This window comes from Lissotriton helveticus, chromosome 8, assembly GCF_964261635.1.
Source record: "Lissotriton helveticus chromosome 8, aLisHel1.1, whole genome shotgun sequence".
NCBI lineage: Eukaryota > Metazoa > Chordata > Amphibia > Caudata > Salamandridae > Lissotriton > Lissotriton helveticus.
The window spans coordinates 1,724,731,343-1,724,753,564 of record NC_136069.1 but is presented as its reverse complement, the minus strand read 5'-3'; the positions used below and the strand labels follow the sequence as shown (position 1 = coordinate 1,724,753,564).

At 45.6% G+C, this 22,222-nt stretch overlaps 1 protein-coding gene and 1 pseudogene across 1 annotated transcript in view; both read right to left on the bottom strand.

Moving 5' to 3' along the window:
* The window catches only part of LOC144774154 (NACHT, LRR and PYD domains-containing protein 12-like), a 1,547,343-nt gene that overhangs the window by 550,488 nt on the left and 974,633 nt on the right, over positions 1-22,222 (bottom strand). The window lies entirely within an intron of this gene.
* LOC144772186 (uncharacterized) lies at positions 6,173-8,647 on the bottom strand (annotated as a pseudogene).

The window sequence follows — 22,222 nt, the reverse complement described above, 5'->3', positions numbered from 1 at the left end:
TAAAATACCGAATTCAGGTGTGCATGCACATCTGTGCATGCCCACCTGTGCAATGTGACACACAGACATGCCCCTAGGGCATGTATGTGTGCCACATGTCACACAAGCCAGTACTTGGGGTGCTAGAGGGTGTCAAAGTGACACCCCCTGCACCCTTGCAGGATTAGGTATTTACCGATACGGTAAATACCGAATTGGTATTGCCCATTGATTCCTATGGGCTTCAAGGCCAAACTGATTTCGGAATTACCTACATCTGCCCCCTTCCCATTTACAGACTCTTAAATACCGAATCGGTAAAATTCGGTATTTAAGAGTCTGTAAATGGGAATTACCTACATCTAGCCCATAATACTTGTTTTGTGTGTTGTAACAAAGGATATTACTAACTACCAGTTGGATGGTCTGGAGTATGCTATGTGTCTTTTCTGTTGCCTCCTGTGTTTTTGGCGCCTGCATCGCATCATAGGGACTTTAAATTGTACAGCGATATTTCCAAGAACAGAAATAAGAGGACAATAAGTATTGATGGAGTGGACGAGACTGACACCGCTTTGCAACAATATGTTGATTTCAATTTGGGCTTGTTTTTCTTTGTGGGTGCTGCATTAAACAGCAGAAAGATAAGACGATTGACTAAAGTTGAGGAAGCTGTTACCAATCAGACAGCTATGTCAATTGGGAACATTACAGAAGAGCTGCAAGTTGTGAGGATTGTAGTACTTCAAAATCATATGGTTTTAGATCTGATTTTGGCTGATCGAGGTGGTGCATGTCGCATCATCGGTAGTAGTTATTGTGTTTATATTCCAGATCACTCTCCTTAAGTGTTTGATGCAATCTCTAAACTGCATAAGATTGCTGCAGAAATTCATCCAGAGACTGGTACATGGACTTTTTCAAGCTGGTTTTGGACATTGTTTGTTGCCTGGGGCTGGAACTACTTACCATCCTATGTATAAAATGTGGTCCAATGCTTTGGTCCGTATGCATCACTGCTTGTACACCTGCTAAGAGAAATGTTGCAGAAATAAAAGCCAAACAAATGCTAAATAAGGAAATTACTGAAATAATGTTAATAAACATACAGGATGCATATTTAGATTACCCCAAATGAACGAATGTCTTCAGCTAATGCTAAAAGGGTCATCTGTTGTAATTTGGCAGTGATCGGGGTTAGCATCTAGCTGAAGCCATCTTGTTTTCGGCAGCCTTCTTGTCTGCCATGTGCTACCATGTGCTCACCATGTGCTCTGTCCTTCCTTACTGTTGTTTGCTCTTGTATTCTGCCTGTGAAAAAAACTATATTTAGCTTCTGCTACTCTGCACATGCTCAGTTGAGCTTGCAGCTGTCTATGCAGCTGTCCTTAGTTTGTAACTGTCAGGATGTGCTTACTAGAATTAGCCATTGCTAGCTCCTCCTTCTTGTTGATTGTGCATTTTCTGTATGACCTTATATGTACATAAAACCTTCTTTCTGTACTTGTACCGCCTTCTTTTGAGCCCCTGTGTGGGTATAAAAGGTCCATGTTCCTTCTGTTCAGGGTGCTACTTCATACACTACCAAAGGGTGTGGTGTGAATGTACTTCCACCTCATGAGGTTAATAAATACTTTGTTTTATATTACAATTTCCATGCCAACTTCTATTCTATTGGTCTGAGGACTTCTGCAGAGAAGGGCAAACCCCTAACACTGGTAGGCCTTGCTGAGGTCCACCACGACAGGTGTAACCACCCCTCTTTCTAAACCCTCCAATAGGTGGGTCCCCAGAGTATGTCCAACATCTTTTTTTAGTATACGTAAGGGACCCGTGGCAACAGGACTTTAGATTACACCTGGATGACACTCTGAAACTGAATCCTGGAACTTCAACACTCTTAAAATGACTAGAGGACGGAAGAACCTCCCTCAGGGTCGAGGAGTGACTCCCCTGTTCAAGCAGGCACCAACATAACATTTGCCTGTCTGCATCTTCGAAGCTCCCGCTGGACTCCGAAATACCTGCAGCCCAGGAAGAGGATTTGCAGACTTCCTAAAGGCCGACGCGAGTCCCCAGCAAAGCTGAGACCTCCAGCATTCACGAGTGACGCGGAACAGGAACTCCTGACACCACGCACATTTGCTAAGTGCATTGACTTCCCGATCTTTCCTGAAGTTGTCCTTTGGGTTACTTATAGACCAAGCCCCAAGCATCATCTGCACTGAAGATTGTGGGCCTACACTCCACAAGTGTTCTGTGGGCCTGCTTCTGGCATTTCCGCTCGAGGCTCCTTCGTGATCCCTAGTCCATTGACTGGTGCATCCCCTCGAAGGTAACTCTAATTTCCTTGGGTTTCCCTGGTTGATCCAGACGTGCCCTGACTCCCTACCAAGTGGTGAGTTGCCCAGACCTTGATGGTCTGCACCGAAGCCTATCACTGCTTTCGGCATGGTTTGCTGTTGCTAATGCTTGTTGGGTCCAATCCGGGCACTGACACTGCAGCACTCGACATCCTTTGTGAGAAAGTTTGAATCCACCTCCTGGTTGTCGTCGACATCTCCGGGACCTCGTGGCTGAAGAGTCAATCTTCACCTCCCTCACCTGAAATCACCCGACATCGGTGGGCATCCACCTATCGTGCCCCTGGTCACTGGCAAGTTACCCAGACTCTGTCCCCTCTGCTTTCAGGTTCTTCTCATCTTTGATCCAGGCTTGGATCCATCCGGACACTTTCCTCTTCGACGGCAGCAGCACTTTGCAGCAGATCGCCATTGAAAACGACAACGAAACCCAACACAAAAAGACACCTATGCATCTGGTTTCCCTGGGTGAGGTAACTCAAGTACTCTAGTGCTCCTGTGGGTGTTGACTCTAGAACGTCCTAGTTCTAAAAGGTTTTGCTACAATTCCTCCTCGAAGTGTCCTTTATCTTTAAATTTCCAACCCCGACTTTCCCCATTGAAGTTAATGGTGATTTGTGGCTGTGTTTAGACACTGCACGCGTCCCCCGTGGGTCCCCTGTGTCACTACCTTGGGTGGTTCCTGGTGGCCCCAGCAGTTTTAAAGGCTCTAGGCCTTGTATCTATGCAAGTCGTGGTTCTTATACCACTTTATTGATATATGGTTTGGTACGCCACTAGGGCTCAACGTATATTGTGCTAATTTACTGTGTGCTAAATAAGTTTACTGAATGTACTTTTGCCTCTAGCCTCATACAGAGACTAGAGGGATGTGTTTAAAATAAATACGTATATTTTATATATATGCCTGGTGTGGTTCTCCTTTCATTTGATAATTCAAGAGAATATAGACTGGTACAACAAGCTGCTTTACATTCCTCCAAGACTCAGCCTGAAGGCTGCTCTCCAAAGGTTGTCTTTAAACCTACCATCAATAAGGGTCGTTTGTTACTGGGGCAAGGTGCCCACTAGAATAGCAGACAGCATATGCCAGGCCAACTTCTCACAAAGGGGAGCTATAACATTTATCCTACATCATTGTTTGCACTTGGCCCTCAGCCTGGGGCGTCTCTGTGGGTATCCACAACTCCTGTAGTGGAGCTTAAGTGGCCACTTTAGACCTCTGCCACCAGGCACAGAGAATATATCTAGATATAGTCAAAACAAGCCATTTGGTCGTATCAGAGCTAAATACACGACGAGCGTCTGAAGGGCAAGAGAATGACAACAGCCGACATGCTGGAATGATCCATGTTTTCCTCAGATTAGCATATGCAGGACAAAAAAACACATAGGGGCAGATTTACAAGAAAGTGCAGCAACGCTGAAATGCAAGCCCTTTGGCTGCTCCACACTGCAGCACTTACGAAGCACAGGAATGCAACATATTTACAATATGTCACACTCCTGTGCTCTCCCCTACGTTGGCGCACAAACTACTGCCATGCGCCAGCGCAGGCACCCTTGCACCATGGTGCAAGGATGCCTGCATCATGGGGAGATTGTTTCTGTGCAGGAAGGGGCACCTTCCTGCACAAAAACAAATACTACAGGCATTTTCCTCTTCCAATGCGTGCTGCATTTACGGCACGCATTTAAAGAGGAAAACACGAGGAGAAATGAAAACATTTCTCCTTGTTGAGCCTCGCTACGCAACCTCTACGATTCCTTGTAAATCTGGAAATGTGTCTGGTTTCATGGGTGTTGAGTGGGAACACCCACAGCAACACCCATGGAACGCCCCTTTCACGCAAAGTGCTGCGTGTGAAGGGGCCGTATTTACAAGGACAGGTAAAGTCACGCAGGGTGGCTTTTCCTTTCCTTGTAAATATGGGGCAGTGAAATGCACCCGCCGGTGCATCATGAAAAGTGATGCACTGGTGGCACAGGGGGCTTGAATATCTGCCCTATAGTGTTCAATAGTTTCTATAGTGGAGTTACAGGACGGACACATAGGTGTTATATTAATGTTCGCCCACCTGCTTCTCATGGCATTCAGGGGTAAGGTGCCAAATCTAATTTGTATGTAAAGTGCTGGAGCTTGGGGTGGTTTAACATCGTCCATGTAAGTATCAAAGTTAAAACAGCTTTTGACATTTAGAAAACTTGTGGTTAAAGTGCCAAGTGAATTGGACTCAGTGCCAGAAAGATCGATAAAGTTAGAGTACATTATTTTTAGCTGTGGTAACATTTGTTTTGTAACAGACTGCGGGTCGTCCCACTTATTCCCCAGCCCCAACTGAAAGAACCACTCGTTAACTCTTTCAAACCATGGCAAGAGTCCTGATTTCCTTTGGAGCATTAATAGTTCCTCCACAGCATCCTTTACTGGTACGCGAGTATTGCTAGTCGAAAGTCTTATCCAAAACGTAAGTACCTTCAAGACAGCAAAATGGGAAATGGACTTCAGACCAAGATCGACGCGTGAGGGTAATATGAGTGTGTTCTTTGGGAGATTTAAAAGGGCTCTTACAAATGTATCTCCTGTAACTTCTAGTTGGTTAACATGCTCCAGACGCCACACACGCTTTGGCCCTGGGACTTTCTAGTGTGGGAGAGATTGGGCAAAAAGCTGAATGTTTAACTCTTTCGACACCTGCACAATCCACGGGCTAAAGGGTCAGGACACTTTTCTGAGATTGGGGAGACCATGACCTTTCGATTGAACCAGGTTACAAAGGGATCAATTTACAGGATGAGATGTCTATGTTGAATAGTCTCGTATTTAAAATTCCATCAAAAGTGCCAATCACCACCAGCCCGGGGCTCTCCCTATTAGATGACATGAAAGATATAAAGCTTGGAGCAGCTCACCTGGTAATTACAAAGATACAGAACCCAGAACGCAGCTGCAAAACTATTCCAGATCATACTTCTCTTCCGCCCTCTTAGCTCTATATGGGTTACCAGAGGCCTAAAGCTTCAGCTTTCAACGACGGCTACAGCTTTTCCTGCTGTTCAAGGCTCAGGGCCCACCTCCTTTAACAAAAACTCCATATTACAATCCACCTACAGCACGTCATTCCAGGCGAGCTCTACTTGTTTGTGCAACAAATCTCAAACCAGAGGACACGTCCGGCAGCCCAAACGGCTCTGTGATTGAACTCACTTTTTGCAGGAAATAAGAGTAGGTACACAGCTCTCAACTCATGCTATGGCTGCTTAGTTCATCAATCCACCTCCTATGAAGCTGCTCTAATGCAGTTCACAAGGGACAGTTTTATAGCAAAAAAAAACCATCAATTACACTTTATGTCAAATTCAGTTTTTTGTACTCTGCCTGAACTGTGTACAAAGCAATCATTTTTTCACAGCTAGACATTTTGTTTCAATAATGGGAAACATGAAATGCATTTCAAAGCATAACAAAGGAGCCATTCCTTCTGTTGTTTCATTTAAAGAACCAACCTTTGATGTCTAGCAACCAAGTTACAACACATCTGGCTTCTCTCCTGCGGCTGGGTCTCTGCTAAATACAAATTCAGGGCAAATGATGACTTCTGAAATTCCCAGTATTTCCGGCTTATAAAATGCATCCCATACATATTAGCTTTGGCAATGCTTGTTGAGATAGCATTTCATACTGCAGTTTTTCACTGTGTAGAACTATTAATACAAGTAATATTAGTGCACAATTTATAAATCAGATTAATGCAAGGTTAAGGTTATCCTGCCAGAGTACGCCACTGTGATCTGAAGCTCATATATATATCTTGGTAATTTGACATAGTTCATTTCCTGTGTGTCACCTGGTGTATATGCAATGACGCTGGCCGACTGAAACTTTTGTCACATTCAGTACAATTATATGTTTTTTTACCAGTATGCCTCCATCGGTGTAACTGCAGTGATTCTTTCAATCTGAAAGCCTGCCCACATTTTGAACAGGTGTATGGTTTCTCCCCTGTGTGAATGTGTTGGTGTTTCTGAAAAGAACCTTTTAATATGAATGCCTTCCCACGTTCTGAACATTTGTACAGTTTCTCGCGTGTGTGCATTTGTTGGTGTTTCCGTAAAGAGTCCTTTAACTTGAAAGACTTCCCACAGTCTGAACATGCAAACAGTTTTACACCTTTGTGAATCTTCAAGTGTTGCTGGAATGATCTTTGAAATCTGAACATGTTTCCACACTCAATACATGTATATGCAGTTTCACCAGTATGTCTCCACTGGTGATGCTGCAATGATACTTTCAATCTGACCGATTTCCCACATTCTGAACATACATAAGATGTTTCACCTGTGTGTATTTGTTAGTGTTGCATAAAACATGCTTTCAATCTAAAAGCTTACCCACAATCGGAACAGGAGTATGGTTTTTCACCTGTGTGAATTTGTTTATGTTGCTGAAAAGAAATCTTTAATCTGAAAGCCTTCCCACATTCACTGCAGTGAAATGGCTTTTCACCTGTGTGTATTCATTGGTGATTATACAGTGATGACAGGTCACTCAAACCTTTCCACACTCTGTACATTTATATGGTTTTTCACCAGTATGTTTCCACTGATGTCGCTGCAATGTTGCTTTTAATCGGAAAGCCTTCCCACACTCTGTACAAGCAAATGGGGTCTCACCGGTGTGTATACTCTGGTGCGTGCACAAAGATGACAGTTCCCTAATACCTTTCCAGCACACAGTGCACTCGAATGGTCTCTCACCAGTGTGTGTCCGCTGGTGACGTCCCAATGATGTTAAGGAATTGAAACTCTTTCCACATTCACTGCATTTGTAGGGCTTCTCACCAGTGTGTCTTTGTTCATGTTGAGTTAGTCCTGAAAAGTGAGTGAAGCACCTTCGATCCTCCTTACATGAATATGGCTTCTCTCCAATGTGTATTTGTTGATGTGTATCAAATGACCATTGGGTCCTAAAACTCTTCCCACACTCAGAACATGTGTATGGTTTCTCTCCAGTGTGAATATGAAAGTGCTGAATCAATGTTTCTGGGAACCTAAAAGTCTTTCCACATTCTGAGCACAGCTGTGCTTTTTCACGCACATGTTTTTTTTTAGAGTCAATCATTTTTATTATTCGGAAATCAGAATCATAGTACACAGTGTCCTGCCTACATCCTAAGGCCGGCAGAGCAAAAATGAATACCAAAGCATCGCTATAAGACATACAACATGAAGGATTAACACAGTAACGGCCAACGAGTAGGACTGTCATACTGATTTCCTATTTATGGACATCGGTAAGAACAAAACAGAAAATCAAAGAAGAAGACAATCTAACTAAACAACCCCCACCTCCCAATACCCCACCCCCCACCCACCTCCGCACCAGTTCCATCAATACTTGAAGACCCTCCATCATTCATATCGAGGACAATCTAACTAAACAACCGCCACCTACCAATCCCTGCCCCACCCACCTCTGCACCAGTTCCATCAATACTTGAAGACCCTCCATCATTCATATCGGGTATTTCTAAAATCCACCTAAGATTGAAAGGGGCCCAAGGACTCCAGGGGGACAAGCTTGAGGATCTGTAAATATTTCAGGCATGTCACTTCTCTCATGTCTTGAGAGAGGAGATGCATTAAAGGTGCCTAGAGTTTCACTAAATCTTTACCCTTCCCATCCACGCTTAGTGACATACGCCCCATAACTAGGAGATGGCACAGGCGATGCACCCACTTGTTTTTGTGTGTGTCGGTTTAATTTGATTTTTTGACTAAATTTTATTCTGCATTCATCACATGAATATGATTTCTTACCTTTGTGTATTTGCTGATGCCTATACAGTAACAATGGAAAACTAATAATATTCTCACACTCAGAACACGTGTGTGGTTTATCACCTGTGTGTTTTTGCTGGTGTCTATACATTAATGATGGGTACCTGAAACATTTCCCACATTCAGTGCATGCATAAGGTTTCTCATCAGTGTGTTTTTTCTGGGACATACTCATTGCTGATAGGTCACTGAAACCAGTTCCATACTTGAGCTCATAGTTTCTCAATAGGCTGTGCCCTTTGACTTGTTTCCAGTCGATATGAAAAAATGAAACATTTGTGTACACTTTTAGTTCATTCTTGATTCATGTTGTTTGCCGAAAGATTTTACTGGCTGCCAACTGATTATTTCTTTGTTTTGTTTTACGATGTTTTCTGCTCAGTGCAATTGCTGCCAAAGTGATTTGAGAGCACCTCAGATGGTACCAGTGGAGTCTGAATGTCCGTTTCATTACTTGACGTCCATGCCCTGTAGAATATAGAACACAAATTACTTCAGGATGTTATGCAGAATACATTGTCTTTTCAGAGCAGTGGTAACCATGTAGGCTCGGAAGGGACAAGTCCCAGACAGATTCTCGGGATAACCACTGATTTGACATTTAAATTTCATTTAGATTAAGTGAATGCAAATGCATTTGATGTGGACATCCTAAAAAGATGGATTCTGGGTCTACTTTGGCTCCCTCTGATTCAGAGATATAGATGCATGCGCACACACATTCAAGGCACTCCACAGCTCAGGCCCCAACTACTAGAACAGCCTGCACGCACGCACACACACACACACACACACACACACACACACACACACACACTCTCAAGGCACTCCACAACTCAGGCCCCACCTACCTGAACAGACTGTACACACACACACACACACGCACACACACACACACACACATACACTCTCAAGGCACTCCACAATTCAGGCCCCACCTACCTGAACAGCCTGCACACATACACACACACACACATACACTCGCAAGGCACTCCACAATTCAGGCCCCACCTACCTGAACAGTTGCATCTCCTTCCACCAACCTTTCTGACACTTCATCTCTGCATTAATTCCTCCTTGCAACCAAACCCACACATAGAAGGAACCAGATCAGAAGGATGAGCGTTCTATGACATTGCTTTTTAATGCTTTGAACAACCTCCCTCTCCACATCAGAGCCTCCTCCTCTCTTCTTGAATTTCACACACAGCTAAAGAACTGGCTTTTCAATTACCCAACGTACCATAGGTAGGGCTAGGCACACACGACTATTCAGTGCCAGGATCCCTCGCAGGTGACAGTGCGCTTTGCGGATACACTTACCATAACATGTGACAGGAAACCAGCACTGCTTGCAAAACCTGCTCATTCTTTAAAGTCCATTTTAGGAGATTATTAGACTAAACACTGAAAAATCCACAGTGCCAGAAACATCATATTGCGTACATTTGTGAGTGACAAAATTGTGAATTTTAACACATACAAATAAGCATTTGATATTGAGCAGTGAGTCAAGCACATCAAAAGTAAACTCTGCTGTCCACTCATGAAATCTGACCCAATATACAAACCCCAACCTGGTTAACACTGTTGACATTCCCAGGTCAGTTTCAAGGTCACATGTAGCTTACTTGAAAACATATTTTGGATGTTTTTGAGTTCACATTTATCAACAGGCGGGATAGAAGAGTAAAATATGTTCTCACTAAGCGGTTTAATGACAACTTAAGACTCTGCTCGTTGGAATATCCTTGGTCTGAAGGACAAGATCAGTGACCCCGAAACACGGAGTTATTTCCACACATTCTCAATCGTAGCGCTCCAGGAAACTTGGGCATCAGAACTAATATCAATTCCGGTATTTATTAATGCCAGGATTTACTCATTCCTCGGTCCTGGCCACCTAAGACCCAATATTTGTTGGTTGGAAAGGTGGCTTAGGAGTATATTTATCAACAGCTCTTAAAGTGAGGAGCAAGAACACAACAGAACAAGAGAGACTCCAGATACAGCTTCCATCTCTTGTAACTAAGGGAAGGAACAGGACCTCGTGCTGAGAACATGTACGAGCCACCAGCACGGAAAGATCACGGCGAGCTGTAAAAAAGCTGATAGAACACATCATCCAACTGGAAGGACATCACCAGGCACCCCACTAACAGTGACAGCGGACTTCAATATGACGCGTCCATGAGGAGAGAAGTCACTGCTACTCAGGAACGGGAGTGGAGTATCCCCTAACAAAACCAAATCAGCACAGGCAGACAGGATCAAATGGACCTAACCCTGGTCAGGATTTGGGTCAGCATGTTCTAAATGGCCGCACCAACAGAGACATCCCCCAGTCCTCTCGTTTCACTCTCAATCTGGACCCTCACTAATAGACTACACCTTGGTATCTCTTCCCCTACTACACTCAGTTCTCTCCTTTAAAATGGGCTCAAAGCCCAAAAGTGATCATCTACCCCAGGAGCTGGAATTTGCCATAACTCTCACAGAGAGTAACTGCAGAGCAGAAGTAGTAGGGTCCATATTTTCAATCAATTTAAAAATAATTAAATGGTCCTCTGAAACAATAGTAAGCCTGGTACAGGAGGCAGTGCACCATCTGCAAAAGGTTCAACAACTCCACGGCACCGCCAAAGATAACTGGAGGCATTTACAGGCACCTACACAAACCAGTTCACTATAAAAGTAAATCCAGCAAAGGAGCAGTACGAACACACCATATTGAATAGTCAAAAACTATACAAGGCGTGCACCCAAACAACTGAAATGGAAAGACATGCAGTCACATTCACTGTCACCATGGACAGTACCCGGGCGAAGCTTTAAACCTGAGGATCAAAAGCTGATTCCTGTCTTGCCACTTGGGTTCTTTACCATCGCAACCGCACAATGGACCCTGGTTGTGGTCAGAAGGGGACACGACCTGTCGGCTATGTGGCCTCGCAGCTGGAAACATGATCCACACCATCTGCCCCTGTGAGACCCCCCTAGACATACGGCACAAATGACTGAACACGCAATTGAACCTGCAAGGGGAGCGCAGCTGCAGAGAAGCCATTCTGGCCGCTTTCATGCCTCGGACCAGAGACCAATTTCTCAAACTGTAAAGTACATCCAAGGCATAGAGAGGACCCTCAGAAAGGCTACAGGCGCAAACATCTCTGTACACAACCAACCCACAGCCCCAGCAACTGGACCCTCAGCCTTCCTCCACACGAAAACAGACTCTTTCCTAACAGGGTTAGTACTAGGATAGATCCCAAATCTATATTGCGCACCCGCACGTGCACTTTTGGCTATCGGTCCTTTACTTTATGTTTGATGATGCACTAGATTTTTATCCTAATCTCTTGTACATAAGTCAGGTTTTTACTAAAGTACCATATTTAGCTATGACTCCTGCATATTGTAACAATTTTAATAAATGTAACAATAAAGACTATTCATTAAGTGGTTTAATGAAAATCAAAGAGATCACCAAAGACAATGCAACTTATGCAGCTGCATAGCACAGCTTGAGGGCAAAAACTGTCCAAGATTAATATCGCCAACCCTTGCAGCCGTTAAACAGTTAGATCAGCTAAGCAGCTGAATATTTGCTTGCCAGGTTTTTTATAACTGCAGAAATGTCGCGATGAAATACTATTTTCATTTTGGATAAATAATCTCAATTGACCAAAATAAAAAATTGTCTGGGTACAGGCATCTTCTTCCCGCTCTGGCCTCCTAGCTGCCACCTGTTTACTTTGTGGTTGTTCCAAAGGACATGTTGTTTCCTAGCTTTCATCTGCTTGGGGCATGTTAGATTTGGGGGTCTCTAGTTGGCAGAGGTAGGTACCTTCATCCAAATAAGGACCCTTGCGTCTAGTCAGGGTAAAGGGGGTACACTCCTAAAATAACCCCTGCTCACCCCCTTGGTAGCTTGGAATGAGCAGACAGGCTTATCATAGAAGAAGAGTGTTAAGCATTTGTGAACACATACAGTAACCCAGACAACACTACAGATGGACACCACACAAGTTGTAGTATAAAAATAAGTATTTTCATATTGAATTAACACAAGACCACAAACAACAAAAATCCACAACACTGTACTCAAGATATGCTTAAAAATAGGTTGTTCACTTAAATCAGTCACTAGCAACCGATAACTCCAAAGTGAGTTATCACAACGTCGTAACAGGAGAAATCCCAAAGTACGGCGCCGACCGTGAGGTGCGCAGCGTCGGGGCTGGAGTCAAACAGACCACCAAAGAACAGTACCTTGGAAAAGCAATGAAAAACCAAAGGCAGCTTACGGGGTCTGGGAGGTGCGGCTTATTTGGCACTGTGCGTCATCGGTTCCTTACGACCCCAGGGGAGGTGTAGACTCAGTTCCTTACTGCAGCGCAGGGTAGGTGAGACAACGGTACCTTACTGCGTCGGGAGGTCATGTCACAATGGCACCCAAACCAATGTTCCTTACGATGTCGTGCTATCGATGGATTCTCGGTCACCCACGTCAAGGATCGGCTCCGCGATGTTGATATCGGCTTTGGAGGCGATTCCGCCCAGCAGCCGGCGTCAGGACCACAGCAGAAGTCGGAGCACGCTCACGCCTTCGGGCAGGTTACAGCATCGCTCGCTGGCGTCGATGTGGCACGGCGGCCGGTCTGTGGTGCATGTTGGAGCAGTGCTCACGGCTTTGGTGCATCAGACGACATCGCTTGCCGGCATCGGTGTTGCAAGCTCCTTCTGCAGCAGCTAAAACTGCATTTCTAGGTGCAGGCAAGCAGAAGGAGTGAAATCTTGTATCCCTGAGACTTTAGGCAGGAGGCAAGCTCTTCCTCAAGCCCTTGGAGATCCTTCACAAGTTGATGAAAGTACACACAAAGTTCCTCTCTCCTCTCTTTGGCAGTCAGGCAACCACTGCAGGCCAATCCCTCAGGCTTAGGGATAGTCTCTAATCAGTATCTCTGGTTCCTCTCCTCAGCAAAGGTTTCTTCTTGTTTCCAAAAAGTGATCAACAATTCTGGGGTATGGGTCCCCCTTTTTATACACAGTTTCTCTTTGTTCTCTGAAGGCAGAGATGCCTTTGCCTAGTCCAAACCAGTTCTGGTCAGTCCTGGAGCACTCTGATTACATGACTCCTTCTTTCCTTTCACAGTGCAGGGCAGGGACATCAGACACACCACAGGAGGTGGAGCCTGCATTGTGGAGAGAAGGCACAGCTCTATTCAGGTCCCAGGTGCAACTCCTCCCTCCCATCTGCATCCAGATCTCGCTATTCAGCCTTGTGCTGACTCACCCTATCTCATGGAATCCCCCAGCCCCTGTCACTCAAACTCCAGACAAGGAATACACACCCTAGCAAAGGCAGGCTTGGATGGTTAGACAAGAAAATACCTACTTTCTAAAAGTGGTATTTTCAAACACAGAATGTTAAAACCACTTCACTAAAAGATGCATTTTATCATTCTGAGTTCAGGCATACTAAACTCGAATTTCTACAATGTTCCCTGAGTCAGTTAGGATTATAGGCTGTAATAATCAAACTACCCATTGTGGCCTATGGAGAACTGGTAGCTTTGCAAAAGTGAAAAAAGAAAAGGGCTGCAATTAACTATTCAGACATGTCACACACATCAGGGCTTGTCCTACCTTTTACCTACAATGCACCCTACCCTTGGGCCTACCATAGGGGGGACTAATATGAAGAAAAAGGAAGGCTTAGGGACTGGCAAGTGGATACACTTGCACAGTCAACATGGCAGTACCAGACTGCACGCAGGCTCTGCAATGGCAGACGTGAGACACACTTTTACAGGCTGCTTATGTGGGTGGCACAAGCAGTGCTGCAAGCTCACCAGCAGCATTTGGATTTACAAGCCCTCGGCACACTCAGTGCACTGTACTAGGGTCTGACGAGTAAACCAAACCAAGCAATCATGGAATCACTAATCCATACATCAATTTACCATAGGGAGCACTTGCACTGTGGCACTGGACAGCAGTGCCACAGTGCCCAAAGCATAAAACACGAGCAAAAACACATGAGGCAACAGCAAAAAATGGGAGGGAGACCCAAGCCAAGGTGCCTTGACTAGCAGGGCAACTCTCAAGCCTAGACAGCGAGAGTTGAATTCCCTAAAGGTGAATTCAGCCAGCAGGAATGTGTGTGTGTTGCTTGCCTGCCAGGCTGCTACCAACTTCCTTTCATGGATGGATTGGGGTGCAATATCATTGTGCTGCACCATTCATACTGTTGACCGGGAGTTAAGGTTTAGAGCGGCGGCCATATTGAGTGAGGGGCTAGAGCAGTGAGAGTGCTCTAGCGTCCTCTACTTAAGGATACGTCCGCCTACCGGGCTAGCGGTCGCGTTTGCGGACGCGCCTCATCAGCGCCGGAGTCACGCCTGAGCCAGCCCGTCTGCGCTCGTCCGCGTCTCGGACGTGCCTCTGGGCCATGGCCGCTCCACATGTGTCTGGCACCACTACAACTCAGGTAATTCCCTTAACTCAGGCTAGAATCCCCACATGTAGCAAGTATACGTCTGCCTTCATGAAGACTTTACAACCAGTGAGACCTTCTGCATGTAGACTGCTTAAGATGGGATGGGAGAAAGATACATGCCAAAACTGCTTTTTGCCTATTGATCCTGTAGGAACAAAAGCCTCTAAGGCAAATCCCCCCAAACTACCTATGTCATCTATATTTCAACCTTTTTCGTTCCTCAGCCTAAATAGCCGCTCCCTACCAATGCATAGAACGGAAATATTTAACATCTTAATGGATGAAACACCAGATGCCTTATTTCTGACCGAGACCTGGCTCAAGGAAAGCTCAGGACCGGATATAGCCATGGCACTCCCAGATACATATGCGATAGTTAGACAAGATCGCGATAAGAAACCTGGGGGTGGAATAGCTATTATATTTAAAAGAACTTACGGTTGCGATTTCAAACCCCTTAGCTGGGACGGATGCGAGGCTGCAACTTTCAAACTCTCACTGGCCCCAAATTTCACCCTCTCAGGAGTTTTGGTCTATCGACCCACAGGGTCGGCGTCCAAATGGTTGACCAATCTCTTAGATCTTATTGGCCCACTGGCGATGAAAACTGCCAACTTCACCATCCTGGGGGAAATTAATTTACACTTAGAGGATGATAACTGTTCCCTGGCTAAATGTCTGATTGGGGACCTAGCTTCTCTTAATTTGATATTGAAAAATTCAGGATCAACACATCGTGCAGGCCATCTGCTAGACCCCATACTCTCTAATCTTAATAATATCAATATGTACCCTGCCCTGCCCTTGCCCTGGTCAGACCACTACATGGTCAAATTCACACTTCAGGATGAAATAATTAATAAAGATTACATCCAAGCACCAAATAAGTGCATTAGAAAATGGAAGCAAGTAGACATGGAGAGTCTTAATGCTTTCCTAGAAAATCACGACCCAAGGACTAAGCCCACAGTTCAGCAGCTTTCGACCGCAGTTCAGAGCTGGCTCTTAGCAGCCATCGATCACACTTTGCCTATAACCAAATTAAAACAAAACCCTCACCGATGCCCAGCCCCCTGGTTTAATGACGCACTAAAAAATGAAAAAACTAGATGTAAAAATCTGGAAAGGCTATGGAGAAGATATTATTCCCCCGAAGATAAGTACAAATATAAAATCCAACTCACAAAATACCAAAAAATGTGCAGTATAGCAAGATCTGAATATGTCAGCACTAACATCACAAATGCACTGGAGCAATCAAAAACACTTTTTAATTTGGTGAGGGAGTTGGCTGGTTCAAATACATCACAATCCCCACCAGACCTTAACAACACGCAATGTGATCTTTTGGCCGCCTATTTCATGAACAAATTTGACTTAATTCACTCAGATATAAATCAAGATCCCACTAAAACTCCCCCAGTAACCCCGGCTACATCCAGTGGGATACCCCCTACTCCCATGGGGATACCAGCACTGTAGAGGGTTTCACCTCAGTGGAGGCGGCGGCTGGTACACTGGAAGAATGGCCCTTGTTAAATCCTGACACGGTTCAGAGCCTGCTCAAAACTATTAAATCAGGCTCACCGAAAGATCCACTGCCATGCACAATCCTAAAGTTACTCAGTAGCAATGTCTTTTCAATAATTACAGATCTTTTGAACTCATCGCTACTGGAGGCAACCGTACCTAGTGAATGGAAACATGCCATGATCCATCCACTCCTGAAGAAAGCTGGAGCTGACCCCAATTTGCCATCTAATTTTCGTCCCATCTCCTTGTTGCCCACCTTTGCTAAAATACTGGAAAAGCATGTGCATCAATGCCTTACTGATTTTATTTCTACTCATGACTTACTTCCCTCTCATCAATCTGGTTTCCGTTCAGGATTCTCCACTGAGACCACCCTGCTGGGCGTTACTGAAAACATTCACCGCATGGTGGACCAGGGTGAAACGGTAGCACTTGTGCTGCTCGACCTCAGCGCGGCATTTGATACCGTTTCACACGCTATCCTTGCCCAGACACTCCATTCTATAGGCATTCGAGGTAGGGCTCTCGATTGGATTAAATCACTACTAAAAGATCGAACATTTCAAATCTTTTCACAAACCTCCAGTTCAGACATCAAGTCATTCAAACATGGAGTACCTCAGGGCTCAATTTTGAGCCTGTTACTCTTTAATATTTACATGAGCCCCTTAGCTAAATTAGTGGAGGAAACAGGACTTTTGATGTTCTCATACGCTGATGATTCTCAGTTGCTCTTTTCTCTTTCATCAGCAGATGCAAGCACTCCCTCCGCTCTGCAACTTGGACTCAGAAACATCTCGAATTGGATGAATACATTTTTTTTTTAAATTAAACGGCGCAAAAACTGAGTTAATCCTGCTGGGGAAAAACAAAGAGTTATGGGGCCCCCAGCACTGGCCCTCTGAAATGGGTACTCCCCCCATACCGGTCACAAATGCCCGCAATCTGGGAGTCATTATTGATGACTCGCTCAACCTTCACCAACAAACGATAAAAACCACTGCCACTTGTTTTGCCATCTTAAAGTGGCTAAAAAAGATATGCTGGATGCTACCGGAAAATTCTAAAAAAAACGTAGTCAATGCTTTAGTGACATCAAGGCTCGACTACGGTAATGTCTTGTACCTGGGGGCAAATAAGGCCACTGTCCGCAGACTACAGACTGTACAGAATGCAGCAGCACGACTGTTATGTAAAATTCCATTCTCTACACCTACCACCAAATATATCAGGAAACTTCATTGGTTAAAGGTTGAGAACAGAGTCAAATTCAAAACTTTGTTTTATGCATAGAATTTCCACTAACACTCCCCCTAAATACCTGCAGAACCTGGTGCGCCCCTATCGCCCCACCAGGACTCCGCGGTCCTCCACGACCAATCATTTTGTAATTCCAAAATTCAAACTGGCGCGCATGGGTGGTAAGTCCTTCTCAGTTCTTGGACCATCTCTCTGGAACTCAATGCCACCGACATTGAGAACAGAGCTGAACTACGTAAAATTCAGGAAGGCCATAAAAGCCTGGCTATTCAATATCTAGCATGCCATAGCTTATCATATCGGGATCTGTTGCGCCGGAAAACCCTTTGTTGGGTAGCTGTGCGCCCTATAAATGAAATAAATAAATAAAAATAATACTCGCTGCAGGTCATAAAGGGAACCAACGGAACTGAGCGGGGTCTTTATGAAGGCGGACTAAATGCAGTAGAATACAAGCTAACTACAGAGGGTGACAGTGTGATGGAGCCAGCAGCTCCAGGAAGGAAGGCTGGGCCCACCTGCCTGGGCACGATGATGGCACAGGTAAAAAAAATTCTGTAGGAAAAGCAGGAAAGAATAGAGAGAGCACAGAGAAGGCAGTAAACAATGGATAAGGTCAACAGAATGCTGCAGAAAGGGACGGTGAAGGCGATGGGAAGAGAGGAGCCGGAGAGGACAAGAAAGACAAGGGAGAAGTTTCAAGATCAGGTATGAGGTCGCTCAAGGTAAGGTGTTAGGATGTGAACAGCAGCAGAAAGGTGGGATAGGGGCAAAAGGTTGACATGAATGCCGGAGAAATGGAACAGGATCTGAACCAGGATCCAATTATTTTGGAAGATTGAAGGGAAAATATGGAATCAAAAGGGGGAGAGAAGAGGAAGGTGGGGAAGAGCAAGGGTCACTGGAGGGAAGAGGAGGATTTAAGGGGCACCAAGCTGGTGGAACTTTGGGCTGGGAGAGCTTGTGATAAGGCGGGGTTCAGCAGTGCTCGCTGTGAGAGGCAAAAGCAGGGAGATGATTGGGAATGAAGGAGGTGACTGAGGGGAATTGAGGAGGATGAATTAGATGATGATGGCCAAAGGGACATAAAAGGGATGAGGTCCTTTGAGGGATATTAATGGAAGAGCTTTGAAAGTTTGGAGAAGGAAAGCATGGAGAGGTCAAACTGGGAAAACAACAGGAGAATGGGATCAGGGCCAAAGGAAGGGGGCTCAAGCAAAAAGGAGTAGGGGGAGGTCAGAGGGAGTACCGGCAGCAAGGGACAAGGGACGGAAGCTGGTAAATGTAAATGAGTGACCATGTAGGAGGCTTTGCTGGTGTGTTTGTCCATCCAAAGAGATACAGAGAGAGTTAAGGCCAGCAAGAGAGGTGCCGCAATGGTGGACAAAGATTGTGTGGTAAGGGAACAAGGTATGGTCATGTTGTGATCCCTTCTAATTTTGGGAGCACACCCATTTAGACAACCTAAGCCTCAAGAGAAAGTATCTGTAACACCCCATTGAATAAGCAAGATGGTGTCTGCTTGACCGCCGCACTAGCTGCTCCCTGAGACACTAGCCCTAATGGCTGAAAGATGGTGAAAGAACTGACCCGTCAGTTAGGGGAAGAAGAGGGGGTGATATGGTGGAAGAGACATACCTTTCTGGTTTTGCTTGGTTCTGGTTTCGGAGTGGCCTCTCGCTCCAAGGGCCATAAGTTGCTGTGGCAGCGGCATTCCATTTGGTTGAATCCATGGTCCGTGCTTTGCGCGGGAGGCTCCGGCAGCGTCTCCTACAAAAAAATGCCTCTGAAACCCAGCAACGCAGGGAAGGACGCTCCTGATACAGGACGGACTTCAGTTCAGCCACATCGTGGTGTGCCGGCTAGCAAGCGGAGGACGCTGCTGCTCCAGCAAAGGAAGGGCTTGAGAACGTGAGTAAAAAGAGGCAAACGGCATGGAAAGCCAGCACTAAACTGGGGGGGGTCTAAGCAGCCCTCAATAGTGGAGGTCTTCTCGTCAGCTGCCACGGTACCGAGGCTGTACTCTAGTGACTCTAAAGCAGAGAGCACCCCCACTACTCTTGGAAAAGCTTGATTGGCGGGTGGGGTGCAAATCAGCGCTCTCTTTGCGTCGGAGTACAATGAAACAATGTTGCAGCCTCGAGGAGGTAAGCCAGCTGGAGCTGGTACAGGTGTGCTTGTGCAGAGCAATCTGGTGGGAGAAGGGTCCAAGAGAAGGCCTCTGGGCTTGAGATCACTGGAAAAAGGGAGAACTCGTCTTTCCAAGATGTAGCTGTAAACCTTGAACTTTTTGCTCGACCTATATTCCCTGGGACCTGTCGGCTGGAAGCCAATATCAGGAAGGAACTGGGGTCCCCAGAGCTTGGGTAATCATTTTGTCTTTAACGGATGAGTCTGAGTTGTTGGTGTCAAGTGTCCGTTTACCTGAAGAGTAGTCTGGAACTGGGGCCTCAGTGGCCACTCCAGGGGGTAGTCATGGTAAACCTTCTACCCAGAAATGGAGAAAGAAAACCAGGGCAAGCAGAATTAGCCAAGCCACTGTTACTAGCATTGCCAGTAAGTTGAAGTGGGATTACTTTGCCACAAGGCAGGTCTACAATGAAGATGGGGGGGGGCAAAGGGCACACTCCATGCCGGGCTCGGCAATATCTCAGGCTCTGCAGATATTCCCTCTATCACGTTCATTTATTCTACCCTAAAACAAATGCAAGGGGAAGCATGGCTGGAGAATCGTAGGGCCACGAAGAACCTGCTGCTGGCAATTTGGAAAATTAGTAAGGCTTGCTCGAAAATTGAGGAAATAGTAACCCCCGTGGAAGGGCTGGAGCGGTAGAGGCAGAAATTGAAAAACTGCAAAACCACAAGGAGGCACAGGATTCACCAATGATGCATGTGATGTGGAAGCTCAAGGAATTTGAGAATCTCCAGCGCTAAAACAACTTAAGGTTCCTAGGACTAGCAGAAAACATCGAGGGGAATGACATTAGATCTTTCATGGTGGATCCCCTTAAGGGAGATTTCCCTGACCTCCCTCAGTGGGACTGGAAGTTTGAGGTGCAATGTGCCCATCGTTTCCAATGATGCTCAGGAAAAATCAAGCTACACAACAACCTGAAAGGTCCTGGGCAATCCCGGTCTTTTTTGGCAATTTCCTCCTTCGACAAGCTATATTTGACAAGGCAAGACCAGAAGCCAAGCGTACCTTTGAGGGCCATACCTTCCTCGCCTGTCCAGACTTTTGCCATACCACTGTGGGAAGGTGGTAGCGGCTGCGCCAGCTGATCTCACCTTTTCAGGGACTCGGCTGTGAGGCATTTCTATTGAATCCGGCCTGGCTCAAGGTCATCTCTAAAAGGAAGATGCGGATCTACACATTTAAAATCAAAGCCCAGGTGTTCCTGAAGGAGATCAAAGGAGGGTCCGGGATCGTCGGACTATAAAGGAAACTTCTATGGCTTTATCTCTGGGAGAACAGCTGTAGTCTGGATCCCAAGGACACTGAGTTGGGGCTTTTCTTCTTCGACTCTGTACTCCTTAAACCAAATCTTTCTATTCTTTACTTTCTCTCTTATGTCTTTTACATGTGGGAGGAGCCCGTGGGCACCTCGGGGAGGAGTGGCAGTGGGTGGCATCACTAGGGTCATGTTTGACCTACTTGCTTGATTGTGGTGGGGCGGGTGGGTGGGGGTGAAGGGTGGGTTGGGGCAGGGCTTGGGGGGGGGGGGTGGGATACACAAGTAGACAGGGAAATTTACGTAAAAAGTAGATGGATAAAGTATACCAGGTGGAATACTGGTTTCTTTTCTACACACTAAGAATGAGTAATCTGTGGACTACAACGATTAACATATGTGGTTTAACTAACCCGATCAAGAAACACAGTGTGGCCATAGATATACAATATCTCAAAGCAAACATTATTTGCTTGCAGGAGATGTGCATCGAGTGGCCAAGAAAAAAGGTTCTGGACTGGATATTGAGTGCTACGCAGTGCTTCACAGACGCACGCACACAAGGGTGGCAATTTTGGCTTGGAAGGTGGGGGTACTCTCCGTCACGTTCGGGAGCATGAGTAAAGACGATGGGCTATTACGGAGTGCCGGCTCCCCATAGTGGATTTTACATTTTGTTCAGTATACGGGTCAGTCCTTGATGACCCAACAATATTTGAGCGGCTAAACTTTGAGCTGGTCTTAAGGCCACTTCGGCTTAAGTGTGGGGATTTCAATATTAATCTGAACATGGATCTGTTGGACACGGGGCTAAACTGTACAAAGGTCGTAAACCCAAGGTTCTTAGATCTTTATTGGACATAAGGTTAGCTCATGGTTTGAGGGAGTTTAAAGGGAGAATTGTCTCTTTGATCCTGGCTTTACATATTTTTCAGCTCCACATCAAGTGCATGCGAGGTTGGATTACTATTTTATCACCCAAGAACTCGTAATCTGCTGGTTCGGGAAGTTCCTTTATCTGATAGTCCGGTCAACTACGGTCCGCGTCTTTTCAACAGGCTCTTTTGTTGGCTGAGGAATATATCAGGAGGATGCAGGAGTGGAGTCCCGCCTTTATGTTAAAAAATCTGGCAGCGCTCCCGCTGGGATAATTTGGGACTCTTTCAAGGCAGGGGTTCAGGGGGAGACAGCCCGGTATAGCTGAGCCCATCAAAAAGAAAGAGAAGCGATGCCTGGGGAATTTGTACAAAAGGCTGTCACTTGCAGAGACTAAGTTGGTAGATGCGGTGGCA